Raw genomic sequence first — 26,914 nt, 5'->3', positions numbered from 1 at the left:
ATATATATACACACACATGTAAAGTGCTGCAGAAATTGACTGCGCTATATAAGTACCTGTAATAAATAAATAATATAGACTACGTTTTCCTGTGTTTAAGGATGCAAATGTTGCATTTTTGGTTTTCTCAAAAAAATCGTGCCACATTTTTTTAAATTCATTTACAGTCATTACGGTGAGAAGCACACCATGTGAAGGGAAATAAATTACTAGGGTTGTTGGTTTGATTCCCAACCATGGGCCCACCTGCTCTCCCTGTGCCTGTGTGGGTTTCCTCCGGGAACTCTGGTTTACTCCCACACTCCAAAGACACGCTCTTTGGTTAATCGGTGCCTGTCTAACTTGGCCCTAGTATCCTAGTATGTGTATGTATGAATGTGAGTTAGGGACTTTAGATTGCACGCTACTTGAAGGTTAGGGTCTGATGAGAGAGAGAGAGAGAGAGAGAGAGAGAGAGAGAGAGAGAGAGAGAGAGAGAGAGAGAGAGAGAGAGAGAGAGAGAGAGAGAGAGAGAGAGAGAGAGAGAGAGAGAGAGAGAGAGGGGGGGGGGGAGAGTAAATGGTTAGCACTTCCGCCTGGCAGTACTCGGGTCGCTGGTTCGAATCCCAACCCCGGCACCACCTGCCTGGAGTTTGCATGTTCTCCCTGTGCCTACATGGGTTTCCTCCGGGTACTTCGGTTTCCTCCTACACTCCAAAGGCATGCTGGTAGGTGAATTGGATCCTATCTAAATTGGCCCTAGTATGTGTATGTATGAATGTAAGTTAGGGAACTTAGATTGTACACCCCTTGAGGGTTAGGGACCTTAGATTGTACACCCCTTGAGGGTTAGGGACTGATGTGAATGTACAATATATATGTGAAGTGCTGCATAAATTGACAGCGCTATATAAGTACCTGAAATAATAAATAATATATACGTGTAAAGTGCTGCAGAAATTGATGGTGCTATATAAGTAATTGGTTTTTGTACAAATTGTCCCAAGTTTGGATATGTGTGAATGTGAGTTAGGGACCTTAGATTGCACACTACTTGAAGGTTAGGGACTGATGTGAATATACAATATATATGTGTATATATACATACATGTAAAGTGCTGCGTAACCTGACAACATTATATAAGTACCTGTAATAAATAAATAATATAGACTATATATAGTTCAAGGAAAATATAAAAAAAAATGATACAAAAAATAAAAGGCACAAAAATCTATCTACTTAAATAGAAGGCCACTAAGGCCATGTTGCCATATACTCGCCACGCTATTGTTTCCCTAAGACAATCAAACTTCCTTTCCGATAGATTGAGATGCCTTTATTAAATATAGAGTGGCCTAAAGTCAGAGGAAGTCCTGAACCCAGGCCAAGAGACACTGTTCCCCCTTCGTCTGCTCAGCATCACATTGATATCCTGAGCAGTCCTTTGAAGGGAGAGCAGGCGAGTCAGCTGCTTCTGTGTCTGAGCCGGCAGTCCCACAATCCAGCTTAGTCACAAGAAAGTTTCAGAGAGATGTCCAGGACCCTCTGTGATTCCCCATGCCCTACAACTGCCAGCTGATCGCACCATTTCTCGCCCCAGCAGTGTCTCCTGAGAAGACCCGGCTATAAGGAGGGAGAGGAAACATCTCAGCATGCCACAAGTGGTCAGGCCATCAATCGCTGTTGACCCGTCACTAAGCGATTCGCTCTTCCTTCATGTTGTTCAAGGACCACAGTGATCTCAGATAAGGTAAATCCTTTTTCTTTTTAATTCCTCAAAAATATTCTGTAATGAGATTATCCATGGCACTGAGATCAGGAGGAACACATTTAAAATGTTCTAAACTTTGCCTGGAAAGCTCCATTCTGCCTGTATCAAATTATCTGCAAGAAATGAAGATGGGACGGTCAGAGGCGAACTTGTACAGATGGGTTTTTTTGGCTGTCTATAGTAGTCGGTTTTTTTTGGCTGTCTATAGTAGTTGGGGTTTTTTTGGCTGTCTATAGTAGTCGGGTTTTTATTGGCTGTCTATATTAGTCGGGTTTTTATTGGCTGTCTATAGTAGTCGGGATTTTTTTGGCTGTCTATAGTAGTCGGTTTTTTTGGCTGTCTATAGTAGTCGGGTTTTTTTTGGCTGTCTATAGTAGTCGGTTTTTTTTTGGCTGTCTATAGTAGTCGGGTTTTTTTTGGCTGTCTATAGTAGTTGGTTTTTTTTGGCTGTCTATAGTAGTCGGGTTTTTTTTGGCTGTCTATAGTATTCGGTTTCTTTGGCTGTCATTAGTATTCGGGTTTTTTTGGCTGTCTATAGTAGTCGTTTTTTTTTGGCTGTCTATAGTAGTCGGTTTTTTTGGCTGTCTATAGTATTCGGGTTTTTTTGGCTGTCTATAGTAGTCGTTTTTTTTTGGCTGTCTATAGTAGTCAGTTTTTTTTGGCTGTCTATAGTAGTCGGTTTTCTTTTGGCTGTCTATAGTAGTCAGTTTTTTTTTGGCTGTCTGTAGTAGTCGTTTTTTTTTGGCTGTCTATAGTAGTCAGTTTTTTTTGGCTGTCTATAGTAGTCGGGTTTTTTTGGCTGTCTATAGTAGTCGATTTTTTTTGGCTGTCTATAGTAGTCGGGTTTTTTTTGGCTGTCTATAGTAGTCAGTTTTTTTTGGCTGTCTATAGTAGTCGGGTTTTTTTTGGCTGTCTATAGTAGTTGGGTTTTTTTTGGCTGTCTATAGTAGTCGGGTTTTTTTTGGCTGTCTGTAGTAGTTGGGTTTTTTTTGCCTGTCTATAGTAGTCATTTTTTTTGCCTGTCTATAGTAGTCAGTTTTTTTTGCCTGTCTATAGTAGTCAGTTTTTTTTGCCTGTCTATAGTAGTCGTTTTTTTTTGGCTGTCTATAGTAGTCGTTTTTTTTGGCTGTCTATAGTAGTCGGGGTTTTTTTGGCTGTCTATAGTAGTCGGGGTTTTTTTGGCTGTCTATAGTAGTCGGGTTTTTTTTGGCTGTCTATAGTAGTCAAATTTTTTTTTTGGCTGTCTATAGTAGTCAGTTTTTTTTTTACTGTCTATAGTAGTCAGTTCAGCACGTTCCTTGATTTTTAGGTTATCTATAAAATATACGAGCAGCAAGTAAATTGCTTTTTTTTTTTTAAAGTAATCCTACATTCACTTTAACCTCCTGCGTCTGGTGTATTTAATCGCAGGAGTTACCTGCAAAGTTTAAACAAACTTTATTCATACTAGATCTAGTTTTCCTGTGTTTAAAGATGCAAATGTGGCATTTTGGGTTTTCTCAAAAACTTTGCCACTTTTTTTTATTCATTTACAGTCATTACGGTGAGAAGCACACCATGTGATAGATTGCATGCTATTTGAGGGTTAGGGACTGATATGAATGTACAATATATATGTAAAGTGCTGCAGAAATTGACTGCGCTATATAAGTACCTGAAATAAATAAATAATATAGACTACGTTTTCCTGTGTTTAAGGATGCAAATGTGGCATTTTGGGTTTTCTCAAAAAAATTGTGCCAAATTTTTTTCAATTAATTTATACAACAGAAGCACACCATGTGAAGGGAAATAAATTACTAAGGTGGTTGGTTTGAATCCCAACCATGGCACCACCTGACTGGAGTTTGCATGTTCTCCCTGTGCCTGCGTGGGTTTCCTCCAGGAACTCCGGTTTCCTCCCACACTTCAAAGACATGCTGGTAGGTTAATCGGTTCCTGTCTAAATTGTCCCTAGTATGTGTATGTATGAATGTGAGTTAGGGACTTTAGACTGCATGCTATTTGAGGGTTAGGGACTGATGTGAATATATATGTAAAGTGCTGCAGAAATTGACGGCGCTATATAAGTACCTGTAATAAAGAAATAATATAGACTACGTTTTCCTGTGTTTAAGGATGCAAATGTGGCATTTTTGGTTTTCTCAAAAAAATCGTGCCACTTTTTTTTATTAATTTACAGTCATTACGGTGAGAACACTACGTGAAGGGAAAAAAAATACTAGGGTTGTTGGTTAGAATCACAACCATGGCACCACCTGCCTGGAGTTTGCATGTTCTCCCTGTGCCTGCATGGGTTTCGTCCGGGAACTCCGGTTTCTTCCCACACTCCAAAGACATGCTGATAAGTTAATCGGTTCCTGTCTAAATTGTCCCTAGTATTGATATGTATGAATGTGAGTTAGGGACCTTAGATTGCATGCTACTTGAAGGTTAGGGACTGATGTGAATGTACTATATATATATATATGTATATGTATATATATATATATCTATCACAGTGGCTAAATGGTTATCACTTGCGCCTGGCAGCACTAGGGTTGTTGGTTCAAATACCAACCATGGCACCACCTGCCTGGAGTTTGCATGTTCTTCCTGTGCCTGCGTGGGTTTCCAACGGGTACTCTGGTTAGGGACCTTAGATTGTATGCTATTTGAGGGTTAGGGACTGATGTGAATGTACAACACAGGGACGGACTGACCATTTGGAAATTCGGGCACTGCCTGAGGGCCCAGGGTCAGTAGGGGGCCCCATGAGATGCCCCTGGTACCTTTTTCATAGGCTTTTTTGAGTTTGGGCAAGGACACAGGGGCCCCATGATCCCCTATTGCCCGGGGGCCCCATGAGTTGTCAGTCCGTCCCTGGTACAACATATATGTAAAGTGCTGCGGCGCTATAGAAGTACCTGAAATAAATAAATAATATAAACTACGTTTTCCTGTGTTTAAGGATAAAAATGTGGCATTTTGCGTTTTCTCAAAAAAATCCTGCCACATTTTTTCAAATTAATTTATTATTATTATTATACAGTATTTATAAAGCGCCAACAGTTCGCTCAGTGCTGTACATTACAAAGGGGGACAGACATTACGGTGAGAAGCACAGCATGTGAAGGGAAATAAACTACTAGGGTTGTTGGTTTTCATACGTGTGGCATTTTGGGTTTTCTCCAAAAAATCGTGCCAAGTTTTTTGCATGTTTGTGCGTGTTTTTGCGATACATGCATAAAGCAGCCGATTGATTTTCGAGTGACAAATATGCCAAAGTAGCTCATGTACCATTTTGAGAGCCGAGAGTTTGTGTGTGTGTTTTAAACATTCAAGTCAAACCGGGACTTTTGAGTTTATATAATAAAAGAACAGATTTCAAGGAGTGGAATTTGCATTTACTGCATTTAATCTGCATTTACTTTTCAACATACTCCCCTGCTACATTTATACACATTTATCCCAGTGTTTAACTAATGCCTGGAAAGCTTCGGCATAGAAAGATTTGTCAGTACGCCTGAACAGGGGCGGACTGACAACTCATGGGGCCCCCGGGCAATAGGGGGTCATGGGGCCCCTGTGTCCTTGCCCAAACTCAAAAATGCCTATGAAAAAGGTACCAGGGGCATCTCATGGGGCCCCCTACTGACCCCGGGCCCTCGGGCAGTGCCCGTGTGTTCGAATGGTCAGTCCACCCCTGCGCCTGAACCATCCTAGGACAGACGGCTTCACTTCGTCATCGATGTGTTCACCGTTCCCACAGAAAGAGTCATCTCTTGTGCAATATCACGTCAGGTTACAGGTCGATTATCCAAGATCAGACGTTCCATGCTCTGAATGTTCACAGGAATGACTGCTGTGGGCTGGGAACCACCACAGCCGGGATGATCACTAACGGATATACGGCCATCCTTGAAACGTTTACACCATTCATATGTCTTACTGCAGCTGAGCGTCTCATCACCGTACTGTAATTGAAGTCTTCTGTAGATATCCGCCGGTTTTACGCCTTCGATCACAAAAGACGCCATCACCACACGCTGTCCCCTGCATGCACTATTACTGGTGTCTGCCATCTTGATTAACGGTCTCTGGACTGGTCTGCGACATGTGCGCCGCCTATCAGTAATAGAACACGCTTGCCACTTAGCTAAACTGAATGCACATCAGCACAAAGCATACATGATACAGTACATGGCCATTTGCGGCTATGTGCATGAAGCTTTAGGGCTAGTTGAGGTTGGAGGTGGTAAAACCCCATTGTTGAGCCATGGTTTTACCACCTCCACCCCCCCCCCCCAGCCCCACCTGCCATCCCTGGCAGTACCCCAGGGGTGCACACATGCTGCAGCCATGATGCTTTGTTTTACTTCTGTAGCAGGAATTATACCCCCTGTTGGTTTCAGGGGATAACACACACGGTTGTGGCATTCTAGTGTGGGATCCAAGGGGTTAAAGCAGATTATAATGAGGCGACGCATTGTATCACTTCTTCACCACCTTTCAGACACCTCTGAAAAGTGATCCAAGCATGGATCACTTTTCAGAGGATTGGGGGCCCCTGCTGCCCTTAGGGCTTGTTCACACCATGTCTGTTAGCCTGCATTGATTGACGCAGGCTCGACACAAGGACAGATATGAAAAAATTGTTTTCTATGTGTCCTGTTCACACTATACAGGTGCATTGTGTTGCATAAAAATACAACATATATGCATTTTTATGCTACACCTGTCAATTCAACATACTATCCTAATACAAAAAAGTTTGAATTTTGACCCTTGCAGCTTGTACAGGAAACACATAAAACACAGTTCAAAAACACACATCAGCACATTCTCAGTGCATGTTCCTGCACGTTGTGCTGTGAATGAGACCTATACCATTAGGAATCTTTATATGAATTTACAGGACTTTGGTAAATACATGTAAATGCATTTATGTCACTGCCTGCGTCATTGAAGCCAAAGAGGAGCGTATGAGAAGTATAAACCACGGTGACGTCAAAGTTGGCAAACAGAACCATAGCCATGACAGTACAGAGCCGACACTGTCAGTGCTGAAGTTCTGATTTTGTCCCTGGATATGTCTCCGGATTTCAATAGATACTCACAGAGTTCAGATGAGGACGGGACTTACAGGTCTCCTTATATAAGAAGTGCTTCTGACTGCTTGGAGAGCGGGAAAAAAAAGAGGGAAAGAGAAAGAGAGGGAGAGAGAAAGAGACAAAGAGAGAGGGAGGGGGAGAGAGACAAAGGGAAAGGGAGAGAGAGGGGGAGAGAGAGACAAAGGGAAAGAGAGAGGGGGAGAGAGACAAAGGGAAAGGGAGAGAGAGGGGGGAGGAGAGGGGAGAGAGAGAGAGAGCGGGGGCAGGTGAGAGGAGGAGGGGGAGGGAGGGGGAGAGGGAGAGAGAAGGGGGGAGAGAGAAAGGGAGAGGGAGAAAGAGAGAGGGAAAGAGAGAGAGGGGGAAAGAGAAAGAGAGAGGGAAAGAGAAAGAGAGGGAGAGAAAGACAAAGAGAGAGGGAGGGAGAGAGATACAAAAGGAAAGGGAGAGAGAAAGGGGGAGAGGGGGGAAAGAGAGGGAGAGAGAGAGGGGGGAGAGGGGGGAGGGAGAGAGAGAGAGGGAGAGAAAGCGAGAGGGAGGACAAGCGAGAGGGAGATAGAGAAGGAGAGAGAGGGAGATAGAGAAGGAGAGAGAGAGAGAAGGAGAGAGGGGGGAGAGAAAGAAGTAGAGAGAGGGGAGAGAAAGAAGGAGAGAAAGAAGTAGAGAGAGGGGAGAGAAAGAAGGAGAGAAAGGGGGAGAGAAAGGGGAAGAGAAAGAGGGGGAGAGAAAGAAAGAAAGAAAGAAAGAGAGAGGGGGGGGAAGAAAGAAAGAAAGAGAGAGAGAGGGGGTGAAAGAAAGAGAGAGATGGGGAGAGAAAGAACGAGAGAGAGAGAGGGGGGAGAGAAAGAAAGAGAGGGGGAGAGAAAGAAAGAAAGAAAGAAAGAGAGGGGGGAGAGAAAGAAAGAAAGAGAGAGGGGGGGGAAGAAAGAAAGAAAGAGAGAGAGGGGGGGAGAGAAAGAAAGAAAGAGAGAGAGGGGGAGAGAAAGAAAGAAAGAGAGAGAGGGGGAGAGAAAGAAAGAGAGAGAGGGGGAGAGAAAGAAAGAGAGAGGGGGGGGGAGAAAGAAAGAAAGAGAGAGAGAGGGGGAGAGAAAGAAAGAAAGAGAGAGAGGGGGAGAGAAAGAAAAAGAAAGAATGAAAGAAAGAGAGAGAGGGGGAGAGAAAGAAAAAGAAAGAAAGAAAGAAAGAAAGAAAGAAAGAAAGAAAGAAAGAAAGAAAGAAAGAAAGAAAGAAAGAAAGAAAGAAAGAAAGAAAGAAAGAAAAGGGACACATTTGTTAGATAATGGCTAGATTCTAGAGAAGGAAGGAAGACACATTTAGTTAGATTAGGTTTAGTTAGATAATAGATAGGTAGATGATTAGATAGAAACATATAAATGGATAGATAGATAAATTGATAGGGGAGCGGATATGTATGGTAGATAGTATGATAGATAGATAAATGGCTATAGTGTAGTATTGAGATATTTCAGCAAAAATTCCTCATTATGTTCACTAGATGGAGCCGACAATCATAGGAAATCACTATTAAACAACCAAAATTTGTCAAGGATGGGCAAATGCTTGTCAAATTCATCCAACAAAATGATTTTTATAAAATAGCCCCCTTAGTAAATGTAACATGTATAACTCTAATATGCATGAAGTGGAAACACGTAAAAGATGGATTCTGATTGGCTGCCATGGGTTCTGAACACATAGCACTTCGCTCCTTGTAGCGGTTTCATTGGCCATCAGTGTAAAGCTCACCACAAATGTTACAATCTGATTGTACAATCTCCTTTAGATCAACCAACAACTGTGTAGTGCAAGGGCCTACCTGATTGGATACAATGTGACTGGACAGATTAGACTGGCCCTCATATTACATCATTTTGGTAAATTTAAAGGTGATTGTACAAAGATTGTATGGTCAGATTGTAGCATGTATGGTGACATACATAGAAATCCTGTATAAAGCCTGGACTGTTACAGCCAGAGGGATCTGTGCTCCGCCATGGATTGCAGCAAAGGCATTGCATACAACTCCAGCTTGGCATTAGTCTTCTGAATGTTTACAGGCAGATGCACAGGATTGGAAATTTTTCCAAACAATCTAGGTGTGATATTCAATTTCCCTTGTGTACACAGAAGTCAGGGTAATATACACAGACAGACCTGCCGCAATAAGTCAAGTCGCCAGCAATGAAGAGGCACGCACCTCCAGCGGAACGGAATCACATTCCCCTCAGACCACTGATTACTGCTCAAGGTGCCAAGCCATATCCAAACACAGCAATGGTTTCTGAAAATTCGTCTCTGCTCAGTTTAATCGCTTGTCTACCAAGGTACGTTTATAAACGGCATGTAGACAAGTGGTTAAATCAAGCTCATGACTGCTGCTGCAGCCTAACAGGTGTCAAAGGAATTTCTGATAAAAGTGATCCTAGTGGCTATAGAGCCAACCGATCATTTTTATGGAGCTCTCAAAGTGCACCCCTTCCCTTCACTGGCAGCACCTGCAGTGGTTCCCGGGCTCTCCCAGGGACTGTGGGAAACTGCTTGAATAGTGAGAGCAGGAGGAACTTGAGGACATCCGTTCCCCAGTCCCTCCTGTGACGAGTGACCCCTGAAACAAAGTGTGTTATATCACTTCCAGGGTCACAGATGTAATTGCTCAGCTAATGTAGAGAGGTTGCAGCTATTCAGGCATGATTTGTGTTTGATAAGCTGCATTGGAAGGCAGAGGAGACATTGATCCCCCCCATATCTCCATAAAGAGGGACATTCATTCCCTGATCCCTCCTGTGGCTAATGACCCCAGAAGCAACATGTGTTACAGAGTCAGACATTATCTTCCTCTGCAGGCGCAGCTCCGCCTCCACTGATAAATGGGAAGAAAAGGGCTGGAACTCCACAGTGATCAGCAGCCACCAGCCAGCTTGCAGTACGTGACTGAATCTGAGAGGAACACTGAAAGGTGCGGCAGCTCAGCTGCTACACTGACTCCAGACACCCTGCATCTTCCTTTGTCCTTTCTTCCTTCCCTCTGCCACCCCTCCCCTCAGCTGAAGGATCATTCATGACATGGCTGCATCCCACACAGAGAGAGTGTTGGCCTGCACTGCGCTCAGGCACCCCTAGGTGGCAGTGCGCCCTAGGTGGCTGTCTAGTTTTCCTAGTGGAAGCACCAGCCCTCGATGTAGCTATTCAAGCATAATCTGTGTTTGAATAGCTGCATTGGAGAGCAGAGGAGGCAAAGACAATGGACCCCCAATATATCTATAAAAGGGGACATCTATTCCCTGATCCTTCCTGCAACTAATGAACCCAGAATCGACATGTATTATGTCACTTCTGGGGTCACAGCTCTCATTCCTCAGATATTGTACTGGGGATGTAGCTATCCAAGATCTATGTTTAAATAGCTGAATTGGAGGGCAGAGAAGACATTGGATCCCCAACATCTCCATAAAGAGGACATGTCCCTTGCCCACTTGTGATAGCAATAAAGTAAAAAAAAAAAGGAAAAAAAAGAGTAAAAAAATATATTTAACAAAAATTTAAACATCTGTGTCACCCCCGTACACATCCCATATAAAAAGACAAGCATGGGTATTGTCGTGATCATTGGAGAGCAGTAACCTTAGGGCCAAACCAGAAACCTGTAAAGGCTTTTATGTTATCACCTATGGAGAACTTTGGTTACCATTTTTTTTTTTTTTTTTGCGATTTCATAGGCATGTGCAATTTTAAGGCATGACATGTGTGGGATCTATTTACTCAACGAAACCCAATCTTTTATATTTTACCAGAAAATTGGGTATAAGTTTGTGTTTGTTTGCACTAAAATTCACTTTAGTGTATTTTTCCCGAAAATATGTGTTTGATAACTGTGCAAATATTGTGCAAAATAAATACAATTACAACTACCACCATTTTGTTCTCCAGGGTCTCTGCCTTCAGTAAATATATACTTTTGGGGGGATTTATAGTAATTTTGTAAATTAAAAAAAAAAAAAAAAAGGTTTTAATGTGTACAAAAAAATTTAAAAATTACCCAGCAAATAGGTGATCCCTATAAATATCTGATATTGGTTATTCTACCTAAATATTAAATATTGGCCTGTCTGGGATGCTACAGTTTAATGCTGGAAGATTATGCCTGGACTGGTGACCTTCTTACAGTGCGACCTTCTACAGTCACTGAAAGTGTGCTTACAGTGAAGCACACGGACACAGACACAAGTAAAACAGCACACAGTTAACCCTTTGATCGCCCCTCATGTCCATGCCCTTCCTGCCCAGTGCCATTAGTACAGTGTCAGTGCTTTTTTTAAGCACTAATCACTGTATTGGTGTCACTGGGCATGTCAGTGACACCAGGTCAATTCCCCCCAGTGTCAGAGTCCCGTAGTCCCGCTATAAGCCGCTGATCGCCGCCATTACTTGTAAAAATAAAAAAATAATCCCAGTATATATACCGCCATTTGTAAACGCTGTAACTTTCACGTAAACCAATTAACTTACACGTATTGGGATTTTTTTTAGCAAAGACATGTAACAGAATACATTTCAATTTATGACAAAATTCAATTTTTTTACATTTTTTTACTGGACATGTTTAATAACAAAAAGTAAAAAAAAATTTTCTCAAAAATATCAGTCTTTTTTTTTTTCATAGCACAAAAAAATTAAAAAACGCACAGGTGATCAAACACCACCAAAAGAAAGCTCAATTTGCGGGAAATAAAGGACAGAAATTTCATTTGGGAAGCGGTTAATGTGCACGTGTGATATCCACCACCATCAGGCAGGCACGATCACCTCACCAATTGACCCACATCACATAGGTCAAAACAGCAATACTCCAAGTAACTCCTTTTCCTCAATGTATCCAGGTCACTGGGAGCCAGGGGCGGACTGACCATTTGGAAATTCAGGCACTGCCCGAGGGCTGGGGGTCAGTAGGGGGCCCCATGAGATACCCCTGGTTCCTTTTTCATAGGCTTTTTTGAGTTTGGGCAAGGACACAGGGGCCCCATGATCCCCTATTGCCCGGGGGCCCCATGAGTTGTCAGTCCGCCCCTGCTGGCAGCTCCACATCACCAGAATCAGTACAGCAGGTATCATATAGGTAAACAAGAAAGAGGGGCTCCTCATAGTGCAGTAAAGTTATTTTTATTAAAAAAACATAAGAAACAAAAAGAAATGCACTCACAAGGGAAAAGGGCTACAAACGCCCTCAAACAGCATCGTTTTATTGAAAACAAAGATGGAGGCGATCGTAGCCATAACCGAAAATGACGTCACCACGCTTCCATCCGATGTGAGTGCATTTCTTTATGTTTCTTATGTTTTTTAATAAAAATAACTTTACTACACTATGAGGAGCCCCTTGTTTACCTATATGATACCTGCTGTACTGATTCCGGTGATGTGGAGCTCCCAGTAACCAGATACATTGAGGAAAAGGAGTTTCTTGGAGTATTGCTGTTTTGACCTATGTGATGTGGGTCAATTGGTGAGGTGATCGTGTCTGCCTGATGGTGGTGGATATCACACGTGCACATTAACCTCTTGCCGTCCGCCTGCTGCTTATAAACGGCAGGACGTTGGCACTCCAGGGGCGGGTTGCCGTTCATAAACGGCACCCGCCATTTCTAGGTGTGCACTCTCCTTGGGAGCGCGCAGCACCACGATCCGGTGCCCGCTGTGTCCTCCAGGCACAGTGAAACGCCGATCGTCGGACGGGACCTCTGTACAAGGTCCCGATCATGTGATCACCGATTGGCCAATCAGTGATCACATGCAAAGTAGTAAGCAAGATGTCACTTTTGACATCATTGCTTACTACGTGTGAAATCTGTGAATGATCACAGAGGTCACATGGTACAAGGCTATTCACAACAGCCTTGTACCATGTGACAAGCTGTGACCAATCACAGCTCACTCAGTAGTTCTCAATGGCTGCAAGAATGCAGCCAGAGAGAAGGAGGAATGATTGCTTTTACAGCCTTTATGGGTGTAAAAAAAAAAAAAAAAGAAAATCTTCATCACCCCCCACAAGTAGTACAGTGTCACCATGGTGACACTGTACTGCTAGGGTGACAGTATGTAAAAAAGAAAACATAAATAATAATATAAAAATGTAAAAAAAAGTTTAAAAATTATAATTTTTGGTTATAAACTAATTTGGCATTTTTGTTTTTTACTAAAAAGATAACAGAACAAGTTTTGGCCAATATTTATGATGAAAGATTATTTATTTGCAAAATTTTATAAGAAAAACACTTCTTTTCAAAATTTTTGGACTTTTTAATTTACATAGCAAAAAAAATAAAAATCCCAGTGGTAAATAAATACCACCAAAATAAAGCTTTATCTGTCTCACAAAAATGGTAAAAAATTCATATGGGTACAGTGTTGCATGACTGTGCAATTGTCATTCATTGTGATAGCGCTGAAAGCTGAAAGTTGCCCTGGACAGGAAGGGGGTGAAAGTGTCCGGACTGGAAGTGGTTAAAGGAGAAAAATCAGTTTTTTGCTATTCACCTTATATGGACTGTTACATTGTATTTTATTCATGCTAATAAATTTCACTATACAGGTATACCTCGGTTTACAAATGCCTCAGTAAAATTAATTTTCGGTTTACGAATGAAAATCCATTGAAAATAATGCCTCGGTTTACAATTTTTTTTCTCAATACTAACGGATTAATTGGTTTTCAATGCATTTATTATTTTTTTAAATCATGTCTCTGTACAGTACTATGCCTTTAACCATTTCAATACCGGAAAATTTTACACCTTCCTGCCCAGGCCAGTTTTCAGGTTTCAGCGCTCTCACACTTTGAATGACAATTGCGCGGTCATACAACATTGTACCCAAACTAAAATTTTATCATTTTCTTCACACAACTAGAGCTTTCTTTTGGTGGTATTTAATCGCCACTGGGGTTTTTATTTTTTGCTAAATTAACAAAAAAAGACCAAAATTTTTTTTAAAAAACACACGTTTTTCTTTGTTTCTGTTATAAAAGTTTGCAAATAAATAATTGTTCTTCATAAATTAGGCCGAGATGTATTCTGCTACATGTCTTTGGTGAAAATAACCCAAATTAGGATGTATTATTTAGTTTGTAGGAAAGTTATAGCGTTTACAAACTATGGTATAGATCTGAATATTGATCAATCCTGAAGTACTGACAGCCAATCTAATTTCTTGAGGTCCAAGAATGTCAGGACAGGACAGATATCCCCCAAATGACCACTTTTTGCAGAGTAGACAGTCCGACGTACTTCATAAGAGGAATGGCGAGTTTTTTGAAGTTGTATTTTTTTGTCATAATTTTTCGGAAAATTAAAAAATTAAAAAAATTAGTTTCACTATTTTTTTTTTACATACTGTCACCAGTGCAGTACAGCGTCATCATATAACTGGCATGGCGGTGATCAGGGACACTGACTGGTGACAGTATGAAAAAAAAAATATATTTTTTTTTATTCTTTTTATTATTTTTTATTAATTTTTCTTTCTTTTTTTATGATTTTTTTTTCATATTTCACTATGACCAAAGTAGTACAATGTTACCATAGTAACATTGTACTACTTTGGGGAAGTGATCAGTATTTTTTTTTTTTTTACACAATTTGCTTATAGCAAAGAATTAGTTTGCTATAAGCAAGCATTTACCTGAATGACATCGATTCATTCAGGTTTTTTTTTTTTTTTTTTTTTGTGCTTAGCTGTGATTTGGCCACAGCTAATCACATGACATGTGCATGTGATTAGCTGTGACCATTCACAGCTAGACACTAGTATACAATGGATGGCATGAATGAAGCCATCCATTGTATACAACTGTCATGTGACCTGCTGTGATTGGTCACAGCAGGTCACATGGCACCAGCAACGGGGGCCGATACTCAGATCTGTCATTGGCCGTGTCCGAGGTACACGGCCGGTGACAGATCGCGCCACTGCGCGGCTCTGCAGGAGCGCGATCTGCGCATGTGCGGGAGGACGCCATATGGCGTCCACCCAGAACGCTGATGACATTTGCTGGCTGCCATTTGGCCATAGGGCGGGCGGCAAATGGTTAAAGTGCATTTTATAAAGAGTTTTGAACAGGTAGTGGAGACTTGGGCACTGCCCGAGGGCCCGGAGTCAGTAGGGGGCCCCATGAGATGCCCCTGGTACCTTTTTCATAGGCTTTTTTGAGTTTGGGCAAGGACACAGGGGCCCCATGATCCCCTTTTGCCCAGGGGCCCCATGAGTTGTCAGTCCGCCCCTGGGTAAGACTTTTTTTTTACTTTTTTCTGACCTCTGGAATGGATTAATTGGTTTTTAATGCATTTACAAATTTTTTTTTTAATCTTGTCCCTTTACAGTACTATGCCTTTAAAGTGCACTTTATAAAGAGTTTTGAACAGATAAAACTTTTTTTTTACTTTTTTCTGTCCTTCGGAACGGCTTAATTGGTTTTCAATGCATTTACGAATTAATTTTTAATCATGTCCCTGTACAGTATTTATGCCTTTAAAGTGCACTTTATAAAGAGTTTTGAACAGATCCTTTAGATTGTAAGCTGCATGAGCAGGACCCTCATTCCTTCTGTATTGAACTGTATTGTTGCTGTACTGTCTCCCTTATATTGTAAAGCGCTGCGCAAACTGTTGGCGCCATATAAATCCTGTATAATAATAATAATAATAATAATAAAACAGTTTTTTTTTTTTACTTTTTTCTGACCTCCGGAAAAGATTAATTGGTTTTCAATGCATTCCAATGGGAAATCGCGTTTCGGTTTACAAATTTTTCGCAATACAAAAAGTCCCGCAGAATTAATTAAATTCGTAAACTGAGGTACGCCTGTATTAATTTATCCACTGTATGTTATTGGTCCAATATGTCAGATATATCCTGTGATAGGGGGTTGTTTCTTTTTATGTGAACATCATTTTCACCAGTTATTATAATTTACACTGTCACTGCAATTAGTCATTATTTTCTTTGTTCTTTTTTAAGGAAGTGATTTATTTACTACACCTAATATGTATTGAGTTAAATATTTATCTTGTTTGTTAGTACCATTTTTTTCTTTTTTAATTCTGATCTCATGCAGCTTTTTTCAGCCACTTCCTCTCTATGTGCACTCTAGTATCAACTGTACATCATTGCTCTGGATTATGGAAAAGACGGGCCATGCCTGTGCACAGGGGCAGACTGACAATTTTGAAACTCGGGCACTGCCCGAGGGCCCGGGGTCAGTATAGGGCCCCATGAGATGCCCCTGGTACCTTTTTCATAGGCTTTTTTGAGTTTGGGCAAGGACACAGGGGCCCCATGATCCCCTATTGCCTGGGGGCCCCATGAGTTGTCAGTCTGCCCCTGCCTGTGCAATGTGTCAGCAGGACTGCTTGTAATTTTCACTAGAGATGAGCTTGGGCATCTTCCGAAATTGAGGATGCCCAACAGCAAAGCAAAGCATCACGCAATATAGCGCATTACCACCGAGCTGCAGTGTAAATGGGTCCTACCATATAAAGCCCAATAGGGATTAGGAAAAAAAATCTACCCTTGACATGGCGCCCCTACCGTACTACAAGGGTACAACTGGGGGAGCATAGAAACAGGTATTGTTACTTACCCTTTCACCCACTCTGGAGCTACCATCTTCTGCCCAAAGCTCATCCGACACTATGGGAATATTTGAATGTGGAGAAGACTGATTGATTTCTTAACCACTTGCCGCCCAGCCACTGTAGAAATACGGTGGCCGGGTGGCACTGGCAGGCAAAACCACATTTTAAAACGTGTGTTTTGTAAACAAATAGGGGGCACGCGCAAGGCGCGCCGCCGCCCTATCTGTCCCGCTGATCACCGCCGCGGATGTCAGTCGCCGGGTCACAGCCGGTCCTTAGTGGCTGTTTGCCGGCGATCGGCGGTAAACAGTGACAGAGAGCACAGCTGCAGTAGCTGTGCTGTCTGTCACTTCCTTGTCAGCTCGAGGACGAGCTGATCGAGACAGAAGAGTTTCTCTTTCTCGATCAGCGGTGTCCTGTGCAGTACACACCCCTGCCCCATAGTAAAACACTCCCCTCACTCAGATAACCCTTCCCTGCAAAATAAAGTTAACCCCTTCCTCCCCATTGCCATTAGTACAGTGTCAGTGTTTTTCTTTTTGCACTGATCACTGTATTAGTGTTTTTGGGGATGTCAGTGACCCCAAGTCAGTACCCCCCAATGTCAGAATGTCCGCCGCAGTCCCGCAGTCCCGCCATAAGTCGCTGCCATAAGTCACTGATCGCCGCCATAATTCACTGATCGCCGCCATTATTAGTATAAAAAAAAAACTAAAAATCCCAGTATCTTTCCCGCCATTTGTAAACGCTATAACTTTCACCTAAACCAGTGGTGGGCAACTTTTTTTTTCAACTGAGCCAAATCTCGCCAAAACCACAATTGAAATTTATTTTGAGAGCCAAATTTTTAAAACTGAAAATACATAGGGATGGTACACTGTTTTTAGTTTCAATAAGTTTTTATAGTAATTCATCCCCCATAGTAATTCATCCCCCATATAGTAATTCATCCCCCATAGTAATTCATCCCCCATATAGTAATTCATCCCCCATAGTAATTCATCCCCCATATAGTAATTCATCTCCCATATAGTAATTCATCCCCCATAGTAATTCATCCCCCATATAGTAATTCATCCCCCATATAGTAATTCATCCCCCATAGTAATTCATCCCCCATATAGTAATTCATCCCCCATATAGTAATTCATCCCCCATAGTAATTCATCCCCCATAGTAATTCATCCCCCATATAGTAATTCATCCCCCATATAGTAATTCATCCCCCATAGTAATTCATCCCCCATAGTAATTCATCCCCCATAGTAATTCATCCCCCATATAGTAATTCATCCCCCATATAGTAATTCATCCCCCATAGTAATTCATCCCCCCATATAGTAATTAATCCCCCATATAGTAATTCATCCCCCATATAGTAATTCATCCCCCATAGTAATTCATCCCCCATAGTAATTCATCCCCCATATAGTAATTCATCCCCCATATAGTAATTCATCCCCCATATAGTAATTCATCCCCCTATAGTAATTCATCCCCCATAGTAATTCACCCCCCCCTATAGTAATTCATCCCCCATATAAATTCATCCCTCATATAGTAGTAGTAAGTAAGTAGCAAGTAGTAAGCCAAGTCCCCCCTGTGTCAATTCACTTACCTTTGCTCCGCGCGTTCCTCTCGCCGTGTTCCCGCGCCGTTCCGGTCTTCAGGGCGGACTGTGAGAGGAGCGTAGCTGGGGGGATATCTGTACTGTTCACTGGCTATCAGGATGTGAGTGGCAGCGAGACTGGCCAATCATTGCATTTGAGCGCGCTGCCCTGGCTGTTTTTTTTTTGGATCACGCTGCAGAGTCCCTGCCGCTGAAGAGGAGGGAGGGGAGCGGGCGCCCGGCACACAAGAGCCGCATTAAAGCGTGTAAAGAGCCGCATGTGGCTCGCGAGCCGCGGCTTGCCGACCACTGACCTAAACCAATTAATTTACACGTATTGTTTTTTTTTTTTAGCAAAGACATGTCGCAGAATGCATTTTGGCAGAAATTTATGACTAAATTTGATTTTTGCATTTTTTTTTTACTGGACATGTTTTATAGCAAAAAGTCCAAAATATTGTTTTTTTTTCCTCAAAATTGTCAGCCTTTTTTTTTTATAGCGCAAAAAATAAAAACCGCACAGGCGATCAAATACCACCGAAAGAAAGCTCAATTTGTGGGAAAAAAAGGATGTAAATTTCATTTATGTACCGCATTGCATGACCGTGCAATTGTCCGTTAAACTAGCGCAGCGCTGTATAGCAGAAAAATGGCGTAAATTGCAGTATGTATACCATAGTTTGTAGACGCTATAACTTTCACACAAAGCAATCAATATACACTCATTGGGATTTTTTTTACCAAAAACATGGAGCAGAATACATTTTGGCCTAAATGTATAACCAACTTTGAGTTTACTATATATTTTTTATAGCTGAAAGTAAAAAATATTGTTTTTCTTCAAAATTTTTGGCCTTTTTTTGTCTATAGCGTGAAAAATAAAAAGATGATTAAATACCACCGAAAGAAAACTCTATTTGTGTGAAAAAAAGGACGTACATTTTGTTTGGGTGCAGCATTGCATGACTGCGCAATTATCAGTTGAATTAGTGCAGCGCCGAGTAGCAAAAAGAGGCCTGGTCATTAAGGGGGGTAAATCCTCTGGAGCTCAAGTGGTTAAAGAGTTAGACCTGTAGTTGTCTGGAAGGTGAAAGTCAGCTGGCTACTAAATGTAAAGTAGGTACATCGGTTGAGCTGCTATGGCAGGGGCAGACTGGAAAGACACTCACCTAAGGGTAGAAGAGTCCCTCGGCAGAGGAGGGTGAAGCCCTCTGTGTAGAGTCCTGGATTTGAGACGTTGGAGATTAATGACCCAGTCACATGAAAGGGAGGCAAAGTTGGTAACTTCATCAGGACACAAGGAGTGAATTGTCCACACACATCACAAGCCTTACCCTCTGTATATGTGTTTGCAGTCATCCGGGGTCCTCTTAAGAGCCTGCTGTAAAAAGCAGAATTTTTCTGCAGCAAAATGCATAACTGTGGTCAGGTCCTAGAACAATCCACTGAGCATCCATAAAAGATTTAATTGTACTTTCTTATCTGACCATCTTAGGGCAACATATCACAGCAAAATGTGACATTTATTTACAAAGTTAGATAATAAACAGATTTAGTTTGATATGTTGTCTTATGATGATATGAACAATTCAGGACATTAGCATCACATATGCAGAATGGACAATCCAGCCCAGTATTTTGTGCAACAAGGCGCATATTAATACATAGTCATAAATTTGATTCCTCTTCAACCGCTGAACTCAAAAGCTCATTAAATTTTGTAAACTGTTTAATTTTGTGTGGTTAAATTAATCATACAACTGTTTAAAGAACCACAAAATATAATGTGATAAAACCACAAAATGTATATTATGTACAAATTGACAGTATGTATGAAGGAAGACCGAGGGCTGGGCCCACAGATTCAGAGGGTACACGATGCCACACAGACACAGACAGCGGTTCTTTTAAAACAATTCCGTTTACTGAACAGTTATAGTGATCATGTAGCTGAGCATACATAAACAGAATGATAACAGCGCATAACCACACAGTAAGAATAATACTGTAACACTAACCCCGTACTTGCGGACTTTTCCCCAATGTCCAGAAAGCAGCCTGGCTGCGCCTGAATGTTCCTGAGCAAGATATAACGTTGGGGTGCACCCTAAGTTTTGTGCAATACTATTTGTAATCCAAAGGAAAGTGGAGTGTGTCTCTTGTAACTTTCTGGTATATCCAAAATGTCACTGACCACGTGTGGTGCAATGTGCTGTGGCAAAGCCGCACTTACGGTTCCCTGGCAGGCTCTTGGTGCTTTCTCCTGACCCACTCTGGAACCGGAACTTACAAACACTTGTTTCCTGGTCTCGTTGTGAATCTTCCCTAGGTGCCGTCGCCAGATTCCACTGTGAGCCGTAAATCCTCTTCCAGGCCCCACACAGATTCTCCAGACGTCCTCAGCATCCAACAGCCAGATCCAGACTTCACTTCCTCCTCAGCACAGGAACTCCTCCCCTTCCCATAGACTTTGTGATGCAGTAAGTGGTTTCTTAATTGCAGCCTCAAACCTGCATTTACAGTTCACTATGACCCTTCTGAGGGTCTTACTCGGCCCCTAAATTAGAATTCATTAAACTTTATAGGGTAAATAAGCATTTATCTTGTCTTAGCAAAAGTCACTACAAAATCGATTCTTGTACTTTGCTGCCATCTACTGACCAAAGAGCATATTACAGGCACAATATAGTTTAACATCAGATGTCAGTATTTATCCATGCGTCACACCCTTACATGTACATTACATGAAAAAGCCACAATGTACAATGTATACGTGCTGCTGTGTTGATGTTACTTGCACTGCATCGTATATGTCATTTTTTATTTTGCCTACAGTTCCACCATGTGGATCATCGTAGGTCATTTGCACACAGATGCCTACTTTCTGATTAGCCCTTCCAGAATGGGTCTCATTCTTTATACCTGTTGGTTATTTCAGGGAGAACCAGGTGTGATGTATTGCACTTTCAACCCATTTGCTGAGATTTTGTAGCTTGCTGGACAACAATACAAGCAATAGCAGGTTGGAAGTGGACATCACTTGGGCAGGTTAACGCCACAGTTAAACATTCATACAACCAAACAGTAGCAGCCACCGCACATTTTCTCATAAACATGCACCATTACCAGCATTTGACCTTTGAAGAAATGTCTGCCACAGTTGCTGCCACATCCAAATAGGATTGTAACAGAGTTTAAAAATGCAGTGGCCCTCACAGACACAGAGATTCCTTAAAATGGTTGTAAACGTCAGACATAAAATATGAACAAAGCATTTCTATCAACAGTGTAACTTCTCTCAATCCAGAGTACTAAGTGTCATTTGTTATTTTGAGGTGTTGAGGTTTTAACCTTTATATGCTAGCTGCTTTCTTTGGTCATTATTACATTGCGCTCACATTTATCCTCTATATATAAGTGTCATTTCTCTTTGCTGCTCTGTTTCTCTGCTATCTGCATGAGTCATTTATGACAAGTATTCCTGACATCAAGAGAAAAAAAGGTGACAGGGCAGGGAGCTCCATGAGATAGACAACCTCATCTCTGTTCCTGTGTGCTGTGTGAAGGGGGAGGTGACCCTCCCCCTCCCATCCAATCAACTCTCAGTGTTCTCCTAACTGAGCTCTGCAGTGCTTAATTTCACCTCTTCGACCCCTTTTTTTCTGACAGCTCAGACAAGCTTTAAAAATACTGTACTTTGCAAAGCTGTAAAGGAGAGGAGACGGCAGATAAACAGGAACAACTTATGTAGCCGGATTTGCTTCATCTCTGTGTATCACCTGAGGCCAGTCACTCAACTGGGTATATGTAAGGGTTTACAACCACTTTAATTTCTGGTTTAAGCAATTTCACACTTACAATCTGCAGTAGATCGCTTTTCAGAAGGCGGCTAAGCAGACGTTTTTAGGTGTTTGGGAGGCTAACCTGCCAATTCCTAAATGCCTAATGCACTACAAATGCAAGCCGAGCAATTGGCTCAAAGTTGCGGCGTGCGCCATTGACTTCATTGGGTGAGTTTTCACAGACAAAGCATTGCGGCTTTGGCAAGTGTACATCCTGCTCAGGCTCTGTGGTGGCTTTTAGGTGGTTGGTAGGACGGCAGTGAAACCGTGGCTCAACATACATTTATCAACTCCCCTGGCTGCAGCGTGGAGGAGGCGGCCTTAGATCATTTAGAGATTCAGCTTAACAATTTTTAAATATTGTTTCAATAAAAAAGCAGTGGTCTTTGGATTCATGCAGAGTCCAATTTGCTTGTAGAGTAGATATATCAGAGTCACTGGTTCACATAAATGAGCCTTACCCAGGGGCAGAATGACCATTTGGAAACTCGGGCACTGTCCGAGGGCCCGGGGTCAGTAGGGGGCCCCATGAGATGCCCCTGGTACCTTTTTCATAGGCTTTTTTGAGTTTGGGCAAGGACACAGGGGCCTCATGATCCCCTATTGCCCGAGGGCCCCATGAGTTGTCAGTCCGCCCCTGGCCTTACCATTGCTTTATAATCTCAATAGTAAGCGGGAGCTGCCAATTGCAGCCATCTTTTCTGATCCATAAATGAACATAACCAATTAAAATGACTGAAGGGTGTGTTGAAGTATTTTATGATGAGGCTCAGCAGACACACTCTTAATGCCAACTTTTGTAACTATATCTATATTTTTAGATGATCAGGTCAGACTACCAACAGATTATTGAACATAATGAAGTTAGGATTTGATATGAAACAAATATGATATAAATTGGATGCATATATTGCTTAGGAGATCTAATTTGCCTTCTGAACATTATATTGTAGGTATGTGTGGAGTCTGACTAATTGCAATGTTCTCATACATAACGTTTTAAGAATATAACTTCATCATAGCAGGAAATATGGAAATTAAATGAAACTTTATTAAGCTTTAATCTGCTCTGTGGCTTATTAAAGTTGCCAGCTTGTCTTCTTTTTGTCAAACTATCTAAGGGCTCATGCACATGGGACGTTTGGAGAACACTACTGAACGCTGGAAATTGACAGCAGGAAAACGCAGGTTAAAAACCATCAGTTTTGCCACGTTTGCATAGCACGTTTAGCCGCGTTTATAAGTGTTTGCGCTCAGAAGTGTTTTTTCAAGATAAGCACAGTAGCACCTCCCAAATGCCCAGAATGCACTGAAAAGTGGGAAATTATTAACTATTTCAGACTGTTTCAGAGAAATACAGCGAGTAGAAGCAGACACAGTAGTATGTGTTGACATTAGTTAGGTGTGAGTTGCTCATTAACATTTCTTTTGCTTCCAAGGGTGGGAAAGGTGTCTGGTGGAGTGAGTCATTAAGATCACCTGGCAGGAGGTCTTCATGAGGAATTTGAGGTGTGAATGGTCATTAACATATCTTTTGTTTCCAAGGGTGGGAGAGGTCTGAAGTGTGAATTGGTCATTACAATGTGTGACAAGCTTGGTAGGAACATCCTGTGTTCAGTGTTTTGTCCATTTGAGTATCTTGAAAACTCTTTGCATGCATTTTTCATGATGAAAAAAAGACTCTAGACAGCATCGTGGAAGTGGAAGAGTTAAAACAAATTTTCAAACGCAAATGCTTATAAACGTGATTTGCCGTGTTTAGCCGCGTTTACAAGCATTTTGCGTTTGAAATGCTGATAAAATCGGCGTCTGAATGCAAGTTTGTTGTGCTAAAAAAAAACGACTGCAAACTCAACTGCCTGTAAACGAAGATGTGTACATGGACACATAGGAAAACATTAGGGTGAGTTCAGGGGCTGCTGAAAAAAATGCTGAACAGCTCCTGAACGTGAGTTTATCAGCTGCAGTGTACATGAGCCCTAAAGCTGAACTGCAGTCTAATGGGGGATTATATGAAGTCTCTCTGGCTGCCCACCCCAGATATAAGATATAAATCTAACAGTTTTGTCACTGACTTGTGAATTTTGGAAAAATGAGGGTGACATTGGGGGATATTTACTAAAACCGGAGAGTGCAAAACCTGGTGCAGTCCTGCATGGAAACCAATCAGCTTTCGGATTTAATTGTACAAGCTGAAGTTAGAAGCTGATTGGCTACTATGCGCAGCTGCACCAGATTCTGTGAGCATTATGTTTAGTAAATCTCCCCCAGTTTATGTAGCATGACATCCCTATATTATCCACACAGACAAGGGTCATCAAACCTAATTAACATCAAAACAGGCATCTGACAGTTACAGAAACTAATACAGAAGACATTAAATCATTATAAATAAATGACAAGCTATATATTGAGAGCTCAGAATGTGTAGCAGCTATTGCACTAAAGGTGACCACAGTACCTCCATAATAACATCAAAATTCAAAGAAGTGCAGCGCTTAAAATAAGTTCCATCGATAAATATATAAAAGTTCAACGGGTAGCAATAAAATAATTCCTTATGAGGAGGAGAGGTCATGGCTGCTTCTATGTACTGTCTGCGTACAGCTCCTATGTGAGCTATTGCATCTGCAGAAAATCCCTGTGATATCCAGTATCCAGAGAAGGGAGCCCTTTCCAAAGCAGAGCGCCTGTCCATCCTAAGGGGGACCTCTGGACCAGGCAGTATGTCACTATTCTCCATGGCTTGATGATCTGAGAGGCAGCCAACCACCTATCATATATTACTACATGCGCTGTTTATATGCGCTTCTGGTGAGTGCGCACTTCTGCTAATTTTGGTCGGCTGTTTATACCAGCATTAGAAGTACTGAGATACCTGCCTCATAAGGAATTATTTTATTGCTACTCGTTGAACTTATATATATTTATCGATGGAACTTATTTGAAGCGCTGCACTTCTTTGAATTTTGATATTAAATCATTATAGGTTACATTTTCCCTGTGTGTGAGTCGGGTGCATTCTGATGACATCTTGTACATCAACTGTCAAGTTTTAATTTAAAGTGTTATATGCAGGGGCGGACTGACAACTCATGGGGCCCCCGGGTAATAGGGGATCATGGGGCCCCTGTGTCCTTGCCCAAACTCAAAAAAGCCTATGAAAAAGGTACCAGGGGCATCTCATGGGGCCCCCTACTGACCCCAGGCCCTCGGGCAGTGCCTGAGTTTCCAAATGGTCAGTCCGCCCCTGGTCATATGTGACACAAGACAACATTGGAGATTTCATAGAGATGCACAGGATTAACAAATGCTGCTTGATGTGCTACCCAACTTTACCGTTATAAAAAAGGAATCACAGAGACTGAGCCTATCCTGAGTAGTATATAGTTCTCCGACTAGCATGTAGACCACCTGGATATTGGTGGGACCTGGGAGATCCTTATCAGTGGCTGGGGCTCCCCTTGGAATTTTGCAAGATCCACTTAAAAGAGAAGAACATTACTAAGGCAAACTGCAAGGACAGACATCTTCTTGCATCTTCTTTGTTGCTGAATAAATGGACTGTGGCTGATGATGCTACATTTAAAGTTGACCTTAGGGCCATTTCCCACCACACACTGTAAGGGAATTCCAGTGAGACGGCTGGCGAATAGACATGCGCATGCGCACAGAAATGCGCGATCGCACACACGTGTGGCGAAGATTGGCGGCAGACGGACTATTTAAAAGGTGGCTCTGCCTGTGCTGAGTGCTGACTGGTCTTCAGCTGTTCCCCGTTTCCTATTGTTTCCTGTGTGGTTTCCTTGTTGCTGACCCGGCTTGTTCCTGACCGGACTCTGATTACTCTCCTGTTTGATACTGGTTCCTGATTTCGGCTCTGCTCCTGACTTTGGCTTGCTTCTGATTTGGTACCTCGCTGTCCGCCCATTGATGACCCTGGCTATTCCTATGACACTGCTCCTGTCTCCCATCCCAGCTTCCTGCCTTGGTGCACACCTGGCGATCTACCATACCAGCTCTGCATATCACTACTGTGCCTGAATCGGAGGTTCATCAGTCTTCAAGGTCACCAACCGCAAGAGCTGCAAACAACATCTACTGGCGCTCTTGTCCCCCTGGTCCCTAGACACCCTCTTTTAAACCTCCAGTGGGGTCAGGGCTATTGACACAAGTGAGGTCAACCTCGTCATTTCAGTCTCCTATCAGGTACATGACACACACAGTCCAGTGCATTTTTTTCTGCATCAAAAATGCATGGATAGTGGATTATATAGTTTCCAATGGCATAGTGCACACCAGTGCGGTCAGTTCCAGTGTGTTCCAGTTCCAGAAAAAAAAGTAGAACATGTTGCATTTATTTCTGAACTGAACTGTACTGGAACATGGAAAAACGCATAAAAAAACACAACACACATGTCCTTATTTAAGGCCAGTTCACACCAGATGCAGTCCAGTGCATTTTTTTATACATCAAAAACACATGAACAGTAGATTACCTGGTTCCAATGGCATAGTTCACACGAGTGCAGGCAGTTCCAGTGCAGAAAAAAAGTAGAACATGCAGCATTTTTTCTGCACAGAACTGTACTGGAGCATTGCAGAGGGCACCGGAATGCATCAAATGAAAAAAAAAAAAAACAGGAAACCTTAGAAAAAAAGAAAAAAACAAGAATAGAAAAAAAAACCACACTGGAATGCATTGAAAATGCATAAAAAACAAGCATGCAGAAGCGGGTCAGGAGTGAGTTTTTGTGGTGTGAACTGTAACAAAAAGGCATCAGGAACACATCCAGATTTTGTTTTTGTGGAGTGAACTGGCCCTTATAATGGAACTAAATATAAAAAATTGTGAACAGGCAGGCTTTTCACTGCAGAAGAGGCATGCAATATCTCTTCTGCAATAAAGTACACATACCTGCCTATTCACAATCTTCGGTGGAATGAGACGACCAGCACCTGGAAGAACACATAAAGAAAATTCCAGCGGTGGAGA

General features: G+C 42.0%; 1 protein-coding gene across 2 annotated transcripts in view; it reads left to right on the top strand.

Annotated features, from left to right (window-relative positions):
- Nucleotides 1-1,322: 1,322 nt before the first annotated feature.
- Nucleotides 1,323-26,914, top strand: part of GJA5 (gap junction protein alpha 5) — a 162,980-nt gene continuing 137,388 nt past the window's right edge. For both annotated transcript variants that reach the window (XM_089691913.1, XM_089691908.1), the window contains exon 1: nt 1,323-1,730. The gene's annotated coding sequence lies outside the window, so the exon portion shown is untranslated. The remainder of the gene's footprint in view (nt 1,731-26,914) is intronic.

The sequence above is a fragment of the Staurois parvus genome, unplaced genomic scaffold (genome assembly GCF_062004578.1).
Source record: "Staurois parvus isolate SC_StPar_1 unplaced genomic scaffold, SC_StPar_1.0 ptg000574l, whole genome shotgun sequence".
NCBI lineage: Eukaryota > Metazoa > Chordata > Amphibia > Anura > Ranidae > Staurois > Staurois parvus.
Note: the sequence above shows the minus strand (reverse complement) of the source record. Positions and strands in the feature narration are given on the sequence as shown.